General features: G+C 39.4%; 1 long non-coding RNA gene across 1 annotated transcript in view; it reads left to right on the top strand.

The window, feature by feature from the left end:
- The window catches only part of LOC125112852 (uncharacterized), a 109,235-nt gene that overhangs the window by 49,336 nt on the left and 45,875 nt on the right, over nt 1-14,024 (top strand). The window lies entirely within an intron of this gene.

Consider the following 14,024-nt stretch of genomic DNA (forward strand, 5'->3'; position numbering starts at 1 on the left):
AGTATGTATTATTATCCCAAGAAAGTGATTTTTCTGAAAGTTACAACAGAAGTATGATAACCGTCTAGATAGAAAACTGCAAGTCTACATACCAGCAAATAAAGTTTTTGCACCTTTTACTTATTTATTTTGCTTTTTTAGGGCCGCACTCATGGCACATGGAGGTTCCCAGGCTAGGGGTCAAATCAGAGCTATGGCTGCCAGCCTACACCCCAGCCACAGCAACTCAGAATCCGAGATGCATCTGTGACCCACACCACAGCTCACAGCAACACTGGATCCTTAACCCACTGGGCAAGGCCAGGGGTCAAACCCGCAACATCATGGTTCCTAATTGGATTTGTTTGCCCTGTGCCGCAACGGGAACTCCTTTTGCACCTTTTCTTAATGGTTGATATAATTCTCCCAACATTTCATCCTCCTCTATTTCTGTCAATGTATTGCCTAGCTATCTCAACCTCCCTGAAAGAGTTATTCTGAATGGATTAGGCATTATCACTCTCAGTTCTATGCCAAAACACCAGGTCTTGTTGACCCAACAAGAACCTGCTTGTACAGCAGTTTTACATAAACCAAAATCATAGATCTCAAAAGCATTCTCTCTTCTTCTGAGTAGTTTTTTCATATTTGACAAGAAACATACACAGACTATTAAGAAGAAAGAGAAATTGTTTTTCATTGAGTTACTAGAATTTATACTGATAAAAATCAGCAGTAGAAAGTAGTTCATAATCTCATTTTATCCAAAGCCTTGTTTTTTATTTATTTATGTGCTTGAGTTTTCCATGATGCTTTATTTCTCATTTGCAACACAAGATTAATTTAAAAACTGGTGAATCTAGAGCACCCATTTATAGAGTGCTCTGATTTTGAAAAGGGTTAGAAAGTCAAACATGCAGGTATGGAGCCCCTAGCACTGCACTAAGCACAATTAAAGCAAAATGCTAATACTTCATTGGAGCCAGCATATGAACACGGTTCCCTCCTCCAACCACCCCTGAATGGATTAGTATGTTGTGGCTGCTGCGTTCAACTCCCCTCACACTAATACAGCTGGGCTTCAGGAATAACCTATAATTCACTGATATTAGAAGCCATTAAACTTTTCAATATATTATGTTTAAAGTAGGTTCTACAGTCCCACCATCCTGCTTCTCTGTCCTAACATTTTACACAGAGATCCCTTTCTGCTTCACCTGCTCTTACCTTACTTTCCTTTCACCCTTAGTCCCATTCCACCCATGTCCTCTGAGGTGGTATATGGTTTTCCTGAGATATTAATAACATTCTTTGAGGAAAAAGAACTAGCAAATACTGTAAACCTCAGGCGGAAAAAAAAATTCTTTCCTAGATGACAAAAATTGACAACCCTACTAAACAGAAATTATCAATTTTAAGTTAACCTTCAACTGTTAAGTGGGGCCAGAGTTCCCTACTTCTATTTCATGTTCAGTGTTTTGGGTGGGGGGATCAGCATGTGTCCCTAGAACACAATACTCTTTTCTTCAGGATGACATTCATCTGCCCAGACAAAATTAATTCCACCAGCAGGAAGAAGTTCACAAAATAATAACTGCAGATTCACTATGAAATGTTCATTAGAACCTAGAACTTTCCAAGGCATTTTAACCAAGAAAACTATGAAGAATTAAGTTTCCCTTTTCCTCCTTCCCTCCCTTGCTCCCCTTCTTGCCCCATATAGTGATATCGATATTCTCTGTAACTTGGATCTTCCACAGCTTATTACAGTAAAAAGCCCATTGGGCTGTCACTTCAGTCTTTCAGTAGATAAGATGGAAATATACACAAGAAAAACAAATTTGGGGGGAAGCAGTTTGTAGATTATCAAGATATGAACACTAGGAATTAATTCTTAAAACAAACCAAAAAAAGCATTGGGCATGATTATCACATAGAAAGCCTCTAAGGATTTCCTCAAATGACATTAAGACAGGCTGGTGACTTAGAGATATTTGGATTGTAGGACAGTCAATGCTTCTTAAATCACACCACCAACATGGTTACTTATTCTACCTAAGGACTGTAGAATTCAATTTTCTATGATGTGATGACAGAATGCAAAAAAATCAGCTTGTAGAACAGTTGGAGTCTAGCGAATTGTTAAAAAAAACACTGAAACCTAAACTTTAGGCAATTTGGAAAATATTTATCAAAATTAAAAATGCATAGGGAATACCCATTGTGGCTCAAGTAATGAAACTGACTAGTATCCATGAGGATGTGGCTTCGCTTAGTGGGTTAAGGATCCTGCATTGCCGTGAGCTGTGGTGTAAGTCACAGATGCCGCTCAGATCTGGTGTTGCTGTGGCTGTGGTGTAGGCCAGCAGCTGCAGTTCCGATTCAGCATCAGCCTGGGTACTTCCATATGCCATGGGTGCAACCCTAAAAAGACAAAAGAAAATTATAAATGTAATGTAGAATATAACAATTCTACATCTAGAAATTTATTCTAATTAAACACCTGTGCACAGAATGACATATTTACAAATTTACTCATGGCATCATTGCAACAGTAAAATACTGGAAATAACTTAAATATTCATTAATAAGGAATTATTTAAGTAAACTGTAGAAGATTGATGCAGCAGAACATGAAAGCACAAAAAAGAATGAGAAACTCTATATGAATTGATAAAGTTCTATTAGAGCTAGATTTGAATTAGCTCTTTTTTTGGTAGGAATAATAGCTTTTAATTTCTTTGAGATTTTCATTTTTCCATTATAGTTGATTTACAGTGTTCTGTCAATTTCTACTGTATAGCAAAGTGATCCAGTCATATATATATATATACATACACACACACACACACACTTTTTCACATTATCCTCCATCATGTTCTATCACAAGTAACTAGATAGAGTTCCCTGTGCTATAAAGCAGGATCTCATTGCTTATCCACTCTAAATACAATAGTTTGCATCTATTAACCCCAAACTCCCAGTCCATCCCGCTCCCTCCCCCTCTCCCTTGGCCACCACAAATCTGTTCTCCAAGTCCATGAGTTACTTTTCTGTGGAAAGGTTTATCTGTGCCATATATTAGATTCCAGATATAAGTAATACCATATGCTATTTGTTTTTCTCATTCTGACATTTCACTAAGTATGGGAGTCTCTAGTTCCATCCATGTTGCAATGAATGGCATTATTTTGTCCTTTTTATGGCTGACTAGTATTCCATTGAGTATATATATGACTTATCCTCATCCAGTCCTCTGTTGATGGACATTTAGGTTGTTTCCATGTCTTGGCTATTGTGAATAATGTTACACTGGACATACGGGTGCATATATCTTTTTCAAGGAAAGTTCTGTCCAGATATATGCCCAGGAGTGGGACTGCTGGATTATATAGTTTTATATTTAGTTTTCTGAGGCACCTCCATACTGTTTTCCATAGTGGTTCTACCAATTTACTTTCCCACCAATAGTGTAGGAGGATTCGCTTTTCTCTAGCATTTGTTATTTGTTGACTTGTTAATGATGGCCATTCTGACTGGTGTGAGGTGATACCTCACTGTAGCTTTGATTTTCATTTCACTGATAATTACTGATGATGAGCATTTTTTCATGTGCCTTTTGGCCATCTATAAATCTTCTCTGGAGAAATATCTATTCGGGTCTTTTGCCCATTTTTCAATTGAGTTGTTGGTTTTTTTTGCTGTTGAGTTGTGTAAGTTGTTTGTATATTTTAGAGATTAAGTCCTTCTCAGTTGCATCCTTTGAAACTCTTTTCTCCCATTCTGTAGGTTGTCTTTTTTTTTTTTTTTTTTACAGTTTCCTTTGCTGTGCAAAAGTTTCTAAGTTTGATTAGGTCCCATTGGTTTATTTTTGTTTTTATTTCTATTGCCGTGGGAGACTGACCTAAGAAAACATTTGTACAGGAGTTCCCGTCGTAGCGCAGTGGTTAACGAATCCGACTAGGAACCATGAGGTTGCGGGTTCGGTCCCTGCCCTTGCTCAGTGGGTTAACGATCCGGTGTTGCCGTGAGCTGTGGTGTAGGTTGCAGACGCGGCTCGGATCCCGAGTTGCTGTGGCTCTGGCGTAGGCCGGTGGCTACAGCTCCGATTGGACCCCTAGCCTGGGAACCTCCATATGCCGCGGGAGCGGCCCAAGAAATAGCAACAACAACAACAACAGACAAAAGACAAAAGACAAAAAAAAAAAAAAAGAAAACATTTGTACAGTTGATGTCAAAGAATGTTTTGCCAATGTTCTCTTCTAGGAGTTTTAGGGTGTCTTGTCTTACATTTAAAGCTTTAAGCCATTTTGAGTTTATGTTTGTGCATGGTGTAAGGGTATGTTCCAGTTTAACTGATTTACATGCGGCTGTCCCATTTTCCCAGCACCACTTTCTGTAAAGACTATCTTTTTCCCATTTTATATTCTTACCTACTTTGTCAAAGATTAATTGGCTGTAGGTATCTGGGTATATTTCTGGGTTCTCATTCTGTTCCATTGGTCTGTATCTCTGTTCCACACTGTCTTGATTACTGTAGCTTTGTAATATTGTCTTAAGTCTGGGAAATTTATGCCTCCTGCTTGATTTTTTTTCCTCAGGATTGCTTTGGCAATTCTGGGTCTTTTATGGTTCCATAATATATTTTTGGATTGTTTGTTGTAGTTCCGTGAAAAATGTCATGGGTACTGTGATAGTGATTGCATTGAATCTGTAGATTGCTTTGGGTAGTATGGCAATTTTATAATATTAATTCTTCCGACCCAGACCCATGGAATATCTTTCCATTTCTTTTAATCCTCTTTAATTTCTTAATTAATGTTTATAGTTCTCAGCATATGTCTTTCACCTCCTTAGTCAGGTTTATTCCTAGGTATTTAATTTTTGGAGGTTCAATTTTAAAAGGTATTGTATTTTTATATTCCTTTTCTAATACTTCATTGTTAGTATATGGAAATGCAACCAACTTTTGAATGTTAATCTTGTATCCTGCTACTTTGCTGAATTCATTGATCAGTTCAAGTCATTGTTGTGAAGAGTCCTTAGGGTTTCTATATATAGTAAGATGTCATCTGCATACAGTGACAGTTTTACCTCTTCTCATCCAATTTGGATACTTTTTATTTCTTTTGTTTGTCTGATTGCTATGGCTATGACTTCCAATACCATGTTGAATAAAAGTGGTGATCCTTGTCTTGCTCCAGATTTTAGCAAGAAGGCTTTCAGCTTTTCTCCATTGAGTATTATATTGGCTGTGGATTTTTCATAAATGGCTTTTATTATGTTAAGGTATATTCCCTCTGTACCCACTTTGGTGAGAGTTTTTATCATGGATGGATGTTAGAATTTTTTTTTTTTTTGGCTCTTTTAGGGCCACACTCATGGCACATGGAGGTTCCCAAGCTAGGAATCTAATCGGAGCTACAGCTGCCAACCTACACCAGAGCCACAGCAATGCCAGATCCAAGCCATGTCTGCAACCTACACCACAGCTCACAGCAACGCCAGATTCTTAACCCACCGAGCGAGACCAGGGATCAAATCCGCAACCTCATGGTTCCTAGTCAGATTTTTTTCCGCTGCGCCAGAACGGGAACGCCAATGTTGGGTTTGATTAAATGCTTTTTCTGCATCTATTAAGATGATCATGTGGTTTTTGACTTTTGTTAATGTGGTGTATGATGTTGATTTATTTGCACATGTTAAACCATCCTTATGAACCTGGGATGAATCCCACTTGGTCATGGTGTATGATCTTTTTAATATGTTGTTGGATTCAGTTGGCTAAATTTTCATTAAGAATATCTGCATCTATATTCATCAAAGATACTGGCCTATAATTTTGTTTTTGATAGAATCTTTGTCTGGTTTTGGTATTAGGGTGATGGTGGCTTCATATAACATCTTTGGGAGTGTTCCTTCTTCTTCAACATTTTGGAAATGTTTAAGAAGGATGGATATAAGTTCTTCTTTGTATGTTTGGTAAAATTTTTCTGTGAAGCCTTCTGCTTCTGGATCGAACCTGCGTCCTCATGGATGCTAATCAGGCAAATTTCCACTAAGCCATGATGTGAACTCCCTCAAGGTATTTTTTAATTCCCTTTTGATTTCCTCATTAACCCATTGGTTTTTTAGTAGCATGGTGCTTAGTCTCCAGGTAATCAGTTTTCTTCCCTTTCTCTACCTTTGGTTGATTTCTAGTTTCATGCCACTGTGGTCAGAGAAGATACCTGAAATAATGTCTATACTCTTAGTTTTGTGCCCCAGTGTGTGGTCAGTCCTTGAGAATGTTCCATATGCACTTGAGAAGAATGTATATTCTGATTTTTTTGGATGGAATGTCCTGAAAATGTCAATTAAGTCTAACCTTTCTACTCTATCATTTAGGATCTCTGTTGCCTTATTGATTTTGTCTAAAAGATCTGTCCATTGATGTGAGTGGGGTGTTAAAATTTCCTGCTATGATTGTATTCCCATCAATTTCTCCTTTTACATCTGTTAGTATTTGTTGTATGTATCTGGGTGCTCCTATATTAGGGGCATATATGTTGATGATTGTAATATCCTCTTCTTGAATGGATCCTTTTATCATTAAATAGTGTCCTTCTTTGTCTGTCTTTATGGCCTTCATTTTAAAGTCTATTTTGTCTGATATGACTATTGCAACTCCCGCTTTCTGTCTTTTCCATTCACATGAAATATCTTTTTCCATCCCCTCATTTTCAATTTATACGTACCCTTTTCCCTAAGATGAATATCTTGTAGACATCATATTGTAGGCTCTTGCTTTTTTATCCAATCTGCCATACTATGTCTTTTGATTGAAGCATTCAATCCATTGATATTTAAGGTAATTATTGATAAATATGTATTTATTGCCATTTTAAACCTTGTTTTCCAGTTGAGTCTATATTTCTCCTTTGTTCCTTTCTCTTTTTTTGGCTGGATGCTTTCCTTTTATGCTTGTGTCCTTTTCTTTTTTGTTTTTGTGAATGTAATATTTAGTTTTGATTTGTGGTTACCTGTTTTTCAAGTATGTTAACCCCTTCCTATATTGCTTGCTTTAGCTTGATGGTTATAAAGGCTCAAACGCATTCTAAAAAGAGTCTAGATTTTCTTACTTTTCTTCCCAAGATTTGATGATTTTGAAGTCATTTTTTAACATCTTCATTTTGTCCTTCTGCTGTTCCTTGTGTTTATCACCACTTTTCCAACAGTTTTGTTTTTTACCTTTTAGATCTGTATACTGGCTTATTTAGGTGATTGCTTTCCAACTGTGATTTCCTCCATCCTACTTTTTTTAAGAGAAGCCTTTTTTTTTTTTTTTTGGCTTTTTGCTATTTCTTGGGCCACTCCCACACCATATGGAGGTTCCCAGGCTAGGGGTCGAATCGGAGCTGTAGCCACCAGCCTACGCCAGAGCCACAGCAACGCGGGATCCGAGCCGCGTCTGCAGCCTACACCACAGCTCACAGCAACGCCGGATCGTTAACCCACTGAGCAAGGGCAGGGATCGAACCCGCAACCTCATGGTTCCTAGTCGGATTCGTTAACCACTGCGCCACGACAGGAACTCCAAGAGAAGCCCTTTCAGTATTTCTTTTAGAATGGGTTTAGCATTGCTGTACTCTTTCAGCTTTTGTGGGAGAAATTCTTTATTTCTCCTTCTATTTTAAATGATATTCTTGCTAAGTGGAATATTCTAGGCTGCAGTTGTTTCCCTTTCAGAACTTTGAATATATCTTGCCACTCTCTTCTGGCCAGTAATGTTTCTGTAGCAGAATCAGCTGATAGCCTTATGGGGCTTCCCTTATAATTACACTTTTTCTCTTGCTGCCTCTAGAATCCTCTCCTTTAACTTTTGCCATTTTTATTATAAAATGTCTTGGTGTGGGTCTGTTTGGGTTCCACTTGTTTGGGGCCCTCTGTGCTTCCTGTATCTTGATATCTTTTTCCTTTACATTTGGAAGGTTTTGGGACACAATTTATTCAAATACATTTTCAATCTCCTTTTCTTTTTCTTCTGGAATCCTATTACGTGTATACTGGCCCATATATTATATTGTATTATCTTATATTGCTTTCATGTTTTTTCATTTGGTTTTCTGTCTGCTGTCCTGATTGGGTGATTTCCATTATTCTCTCTTCCAAGTCATTAATTTGTTCTTCTGCATAATTCATTCTGCTCTTTAGTGCCTTTAATTCAGTTTACATCTCTGCAAAGGAATTTTCTAATTTTTCTTGCCTCTTCCTTATATTTTCTAGTTCCTTTCTAAAGTAATCTGCAATACTGTTTATATCTGCTCTTAATTCCTTCACATTCACCCTTAATTCCTTCAGTATTTTCGCTATCTCCTTTTTGAACTTTATCTATTAGACTGCAAAGGTCTGTTTCATTGTTTGCTGTTTCAGGTGAATTCTCCTGTTCTTTTAACTGGGAATGGTTCCTGAGCTTTTTAATTTTGCTTATATTTTTCTCATTCTGTGAGTTTATGGAAACCAACTACTGTAGTCTTGGAGGGCTATTTCTATGCAAGAGCACCCCTTTGCATTTTGTGGGGGGTTACTCTTTATTTTTGGCATGGAAGTTTGGATATTTGCTATTTCTTTCCTCAGTGTGAGCAGGCTGCTATCCCCTTGATAGAGTGCTATGTGTGTTTCCAGGGAGAAGGAGGCTATTGGCAGGGCAGTAGTCAGTGCCTACTTGCTGGGCCCTCGACAGTAGCAAGGACCTACAGGAAGGTGGCAGTTGCAGGGCCCTGGGAAGTAGTAATAAGCCTCAGGCATATTTCGGTGGTGACCAGAGCATTTGACAGTGGCAGAGGCAGGGTGTGTGAGTTCCCAGGGTAGTGAGAGCAACAACAGGTGGTCTGGTCACAATGTCCTCCTCTGTGGTGCCTTCTGAGATGACTGGCACAACAAATGGTGCCTATTAATGTGGTGGTGGGCCACACCTACCTCTTGAATCAGAGGTAACTTCAGTGGTTTGCCCTCACCACCTGTAGACAATGCAGGAAGCACCCCATCTCGCTTAGCCCATACAGGAGGTACTGCACAGGCTGCTCCTAGCTTCAGGGTCCTGGGAAGTGACAGTGATCAGGCAGGTGTAGTTGGCACCTGGAGCATTTGAGAGTGGCAGCAGCAGGGAGGCTGTGTTCCCAGGGGAATGAGAGCAACAACAGGTAGTCCTCAGTTGCAGTGCCCTCTTCTTTGCCAACCTCTGAGGTAACTGGGGCCACAGGTGGATCCTGTCCACATACCCCTAGTGGTGGCTGGCCTCACCCCCTTCTGGTTTCTGACATGACTGCCATGGTCTGTCCCCACCATCTGTAGATCACGCAAGAGGTGCCATGTTGTGCTTAGCCCCCTGCTGCCCTTAAGCCCACACAAGAGGTGCCCAGCCACCCATAGCCTGCACAAGAGATGCCCGGTCTCCTGTAGCCCCAGCAAGTGGTGCCTCATCATCTGTAGCCCATACCAGAGGTGCCCTGCCCTCTGAGAGGCCATGTGCACAGGGAAAGACAGCCCTATGGTGGTCCACCCTTCGTCCTTTGGCCCTCCCTAACTATGGTACCTTGCTTCTCCCTCAGGCCCAGACCTCCTTCTGGGTTCTCTCGGCTGTGGCGTTTTGCTCCCTAGCCCATGGCACACCTATGCCCTCAGGCTACCTCCACACAGCCAACCCTAGTCCTCTCCCTTGAACTGACTTCTGGAGATTGAGTCTCAGGGCCCTTCCCCCTCCTAAGCATCTCAGTCTGTGGTGTCCAGGTTAGTGGTACCAATGGTCTCTGTGGCTCTCACTCTGCTTTGCTCTCCTCAGTCCAGCTGCTGCGCTTTTCTCAGTGACTTTGAGGTCTCTCTGTATCGGATGATCTCCCCGTTGGTTAGGTGGATTCCCAGGGTGTAGGTTCCTTTCCTCTTTAACAGTTGCCTCTCAGGTGTGCTAGTCCCATCCTAATTCCTTTTCTATCTCTCTTCGTTTTCCATAGCTGGTTATGCAGAGGGTTTCTTGCCTTTTTGGAGCTTTAAGGTCTCTGCCAGTGTTCAGTAGATATTCTATGTGAATCGTTCCACAGTTTTTTTGTTTTTTTTTTTTGATGTGTTTGTGGGAGGTGAGCTCCACGTCTTATTCCTCTGCCATCTTGCTCCTCTCTCTAAATTAGCTCTTGAATTTTATTTTACTTTTTAAAATTTTATGGCTGCACCCATGGCATATGGAAGTTCCCAGCCCAGGGACTGAATCTAAGCCTCAGCTGCAACCCACACCACAGCTGCAGCAACACCAGATCCTTTAACCAACTGTACCAGGCTGGGGATTGAACCTGTGCCCCTGCAGCAACCTAAGCCACTGCAATCAGATTGGGTTTTTTGGGAGGGCTTGGGGGGGGTTGTTTTTTTAATTTTTGTTCTTTTGGGGGGGCACACCTGTAGCATATGGAAGTTCCCAAGCTAGGGGTCAAATCAGACCTGCAGCTGCTGGCCTATACCACAGCCATAGCAATTTAGAATCCAAGCCACATCTGAGACCCTATACAACAGCTCATGACAATGCCAGATCCTTAATCCACTGAGTGAGGCCAGGGATTGAACCTGCATCCTTATGGATACTAGTTGGGTTCTTACCCCACTGAGCCATGATGGCAACTCCTGCAGTGGGATTCTTAACCCCCTGCACCATAGCAGGAACTCCCAGCTGCTGAATTTTAAAAACAAAAATTGTATCTGGAAAACTATGCAAAAAACTAATAACATCAACTGTGGGGAGAAGAATTAGGTGGCTAGGGATGAAGGATGAAAGAGAAAACTTTGTTTTTAATTTTAAACTGCAAAATTCAGGCTCCATTTGACCCTTAAACAACATGTTTTTGAACTGTTCAGGTCCACTTACATGCAGATTTTTTCCAACAGTAAATGCTAAAAGTATTACACAGTCTGCACTTGGTTGAATCCTCAAATTTAGAACAATATCAAGGAACCACAAATACAGAGGAACCATGTATAAGAAGGGCCCACTTTCAAGTTATATGAGGATTTTCCACTGCATGTGAGATTGGCATCCCTAAAACCAAGTTACTCAAGGGTCAACTGTATAGGAAATACTGTGGTCAGTTAGATCAAAACAATTGATACAGAGAAAGCCTCAAAAAGATAAAACATGGAGTTCCCCTCGTGGCGCAGTGGTTAACGAATCTGACTAGGAACCATGAGGTTGAAGGTTCGATGCTGGCCTCGCTCAGTGGGTTAAGGATCCGGGGTTGCTGTGAGCTGTGGTGTAGGTCACAGACGCAGCTCAGATCCCGCGTTGCTGTGGCTCTAGCGTAGGCCGGTGGCTACAGCTCCGATTCGACCCCTAGCCTGGGAACCTCCATATGCTGTGGGAGTGGCCCAAGAAATGGCAAAAAGACAAAAAAAAAAGATAAAACATTATGATTCATGTATCTTTCAAACTGCCATGCAACAGAAAAACCGCCATAAATTCTGTAAATGAAGAATTCCATGATTAAAAAATTTAGTTAAAAAAATAAGTAAATCAACAATAAAAAGGCTTTAATTATATAGTTTATAATACATGTACCTACACAAACACAATGAAAAGCAATTTAATTGGCTTTTCACAAATTTACCAGGTAAACATTATTTACTTTATCAACCAGGAAAGCAGTGATCATTTTTTATTCTTTTCAATCCATACTGAGCACTGACAAGGTTATCAAGTACCAAAATTCTGGAAATTCAATGTTGAATAAGACAGACATGGTCTCTGACCTCCTGAAAAGTTCTATTAAAGACAGGAAAAGTTTGTTGTTTATAATGATACACTGAATACTCAATAGCTGCTTTCCCAGTTCAGTAAAACAGTAAACATTCCATTGTGAAATAAAAACAGGTGGAGCAGCTGGATACAATTTAACTTTACATTAAAAAAATCCTCAGACGTTGATTACTTATCCTCTCCACACTCATGAATAACTCCTGTTCAGGAGGCTCAGCGTGTAAGGATAGAGTAGGAAAAGACTCCCCTCTTCCTCACCTCTCCATCTTCTTCCCACGTAATATACCTCCCTCATCCCAGAAACAGGAAAACACAAAAGTGCTTTTAACAAGGTCCCATAATTTATGATTGGATCAAATGATAGTTTTTCTGGATATAATCTGTTTTATGATATGTGCTCTATTTTTAGTGAATCTAGAAACATGTTGCTTAAAACTTGTTAAAACTTGTGCAAAAACGATTGGACAGTCCCTATTAGGATTCATTTGCATACTTGCTCCTTGCTCCTTATACCATCAAACTAGCAAAGTATACTCTGGTGAAAGATAACATTGGGGATGGTCTTCAAAAAATAACATCAGTGAAAGAAGAACTAGAGGAAAGAAGTGAGTGTAACTTCATCCTCGAGTGCCTCCTTCATACATGAGAGACATTAACAATACTTCATAAATAAGATGCTCTCCTGCCTGAGACAACTGAAGTCAGGAAAAGAAAGTAGTCCCCAAATGAGAAAAATAAACAGAAAACGTGAATGGCTAATTGATGTACATTCCATTCAAGCCTGAATAAATCACAAAAAGGAGACACTGATAAAACCCACTTTCTGGGGACTACCTGGACTGCAAAGATGGACCAACAGTTTAATCACAAATGGAATATCAACAATATGTTGAATAGAGAGTTCCCATTGTGGTGCAATGGAAACGAATCTGACTCATAACCACGAGGTTGCGGTTCGATACCTGGCCTTACTCAGTGGGTTAAGGAACTGGCATTGCCATGAGCTGGGGTGTAGGTCACAGATGAGGCTCGGATCCTGCATTGCTGTGGCTGTGGCGTGAGCTGTAATTTGTAGCTCCTATTACACCCCTAGCCTGGGAACCTCCATATGCTGTGGGTGTGGCCCTAAAAAAAAAAAAAGGAATATGCTGAATAGCTAAACTGGTCTCATCACTAATAACTGGATAAAGTGAAATTCTGTCCTTGCCTCCATGATTCTCTTTTAACAATTAATGGACATCTGCTCTTATGCAAGTATGCACATGTTTCACAAGCAATAAGCCTTCAGGAAAATCAATATGTACTTTGCAAACCCAAGTTCCTCTGCTAAGTGAGAGAGATTGTTTTCTAAGTGTTTTGGGGGAACCTGTAATTATACATAAACAAGGAAACAATCTTTATTATATCATTGCATTTCTTTCAGCTAGCAGAATAGTAAATTTGAAGCATCTATAAAGGATTTCAATCTGCCTCATAGTTTTGCAAGACCATACACTTTCTAAATTAGCACATATGATAGAAATAATCAGTGTGTACTGTACTTCATGCATTGCAATAGGGCATGAGTGTTGGGGGAGGAATGAACATATAAATATGCTAATATGACATGAACTGATGAGAGCAAATTTGCTATTGAGAATTCTATTATTCCACAGAAATAGTCCAGTGTTGTCTATTTATCACATATATATGAGAAAGCAAAATTTTTTATTTATTAGAATCACATGGACTTTTGTGTATTTGAGAATTAAACCATCAAGATGCCATTCTCTTGTAACAGTAGCCCATAAAGTGGTATCTCTTTCAGTTTATGGGGAAATTAAGTTGTATAAAGAGATATGAAATCCAGATCTTATATTTAATCATACTTCAAAAAGCTGTTCTAAGAAAACAATAAATTTTCATAAATTTCATCCATACTTACTCCTTACCAAATTTTGACTATTTGGCCAAATAACTTTTAAGAAACAATTACAAGCAGTTGGTGTTAATAAGTACAAGCAATCTAAAAGTAGGCATTACACCCAATATCCTTGATGAACATGAATGGAAAAAATCCTCAACATATTAGCGAATTGAATTCAATACATTAAAAGGATCATACACTACAATCAACTAGGATTTACTCCAGGGATGCAAAGATGACAACACCCACAAATTATAAACATAATACATCACATTAACAAAATAAAGGATAAAAATCATATATTGATCTCAATAGACACAGAAAAAAATTGACTAAAATCAACATCCATTTATGAATAAAACTCTC

The sequence above is a fragment of the Phacochoerus africanus genome, chromosome 1 (genome assembly GCF_016906955.1).
Source record: "Phacochoerus africanus isolate WHEZ1 chromosome 1, ROS_Pafr_v1, whole genome shotgun sequence".
Classification (NCBI taxonomy): domain Eukaryota; kingdom Metazoa; phylum Chordata; class Mammalia; order Artiodactyla; family Suidae; genus Phacochoerus; species Phacochoerus africanus.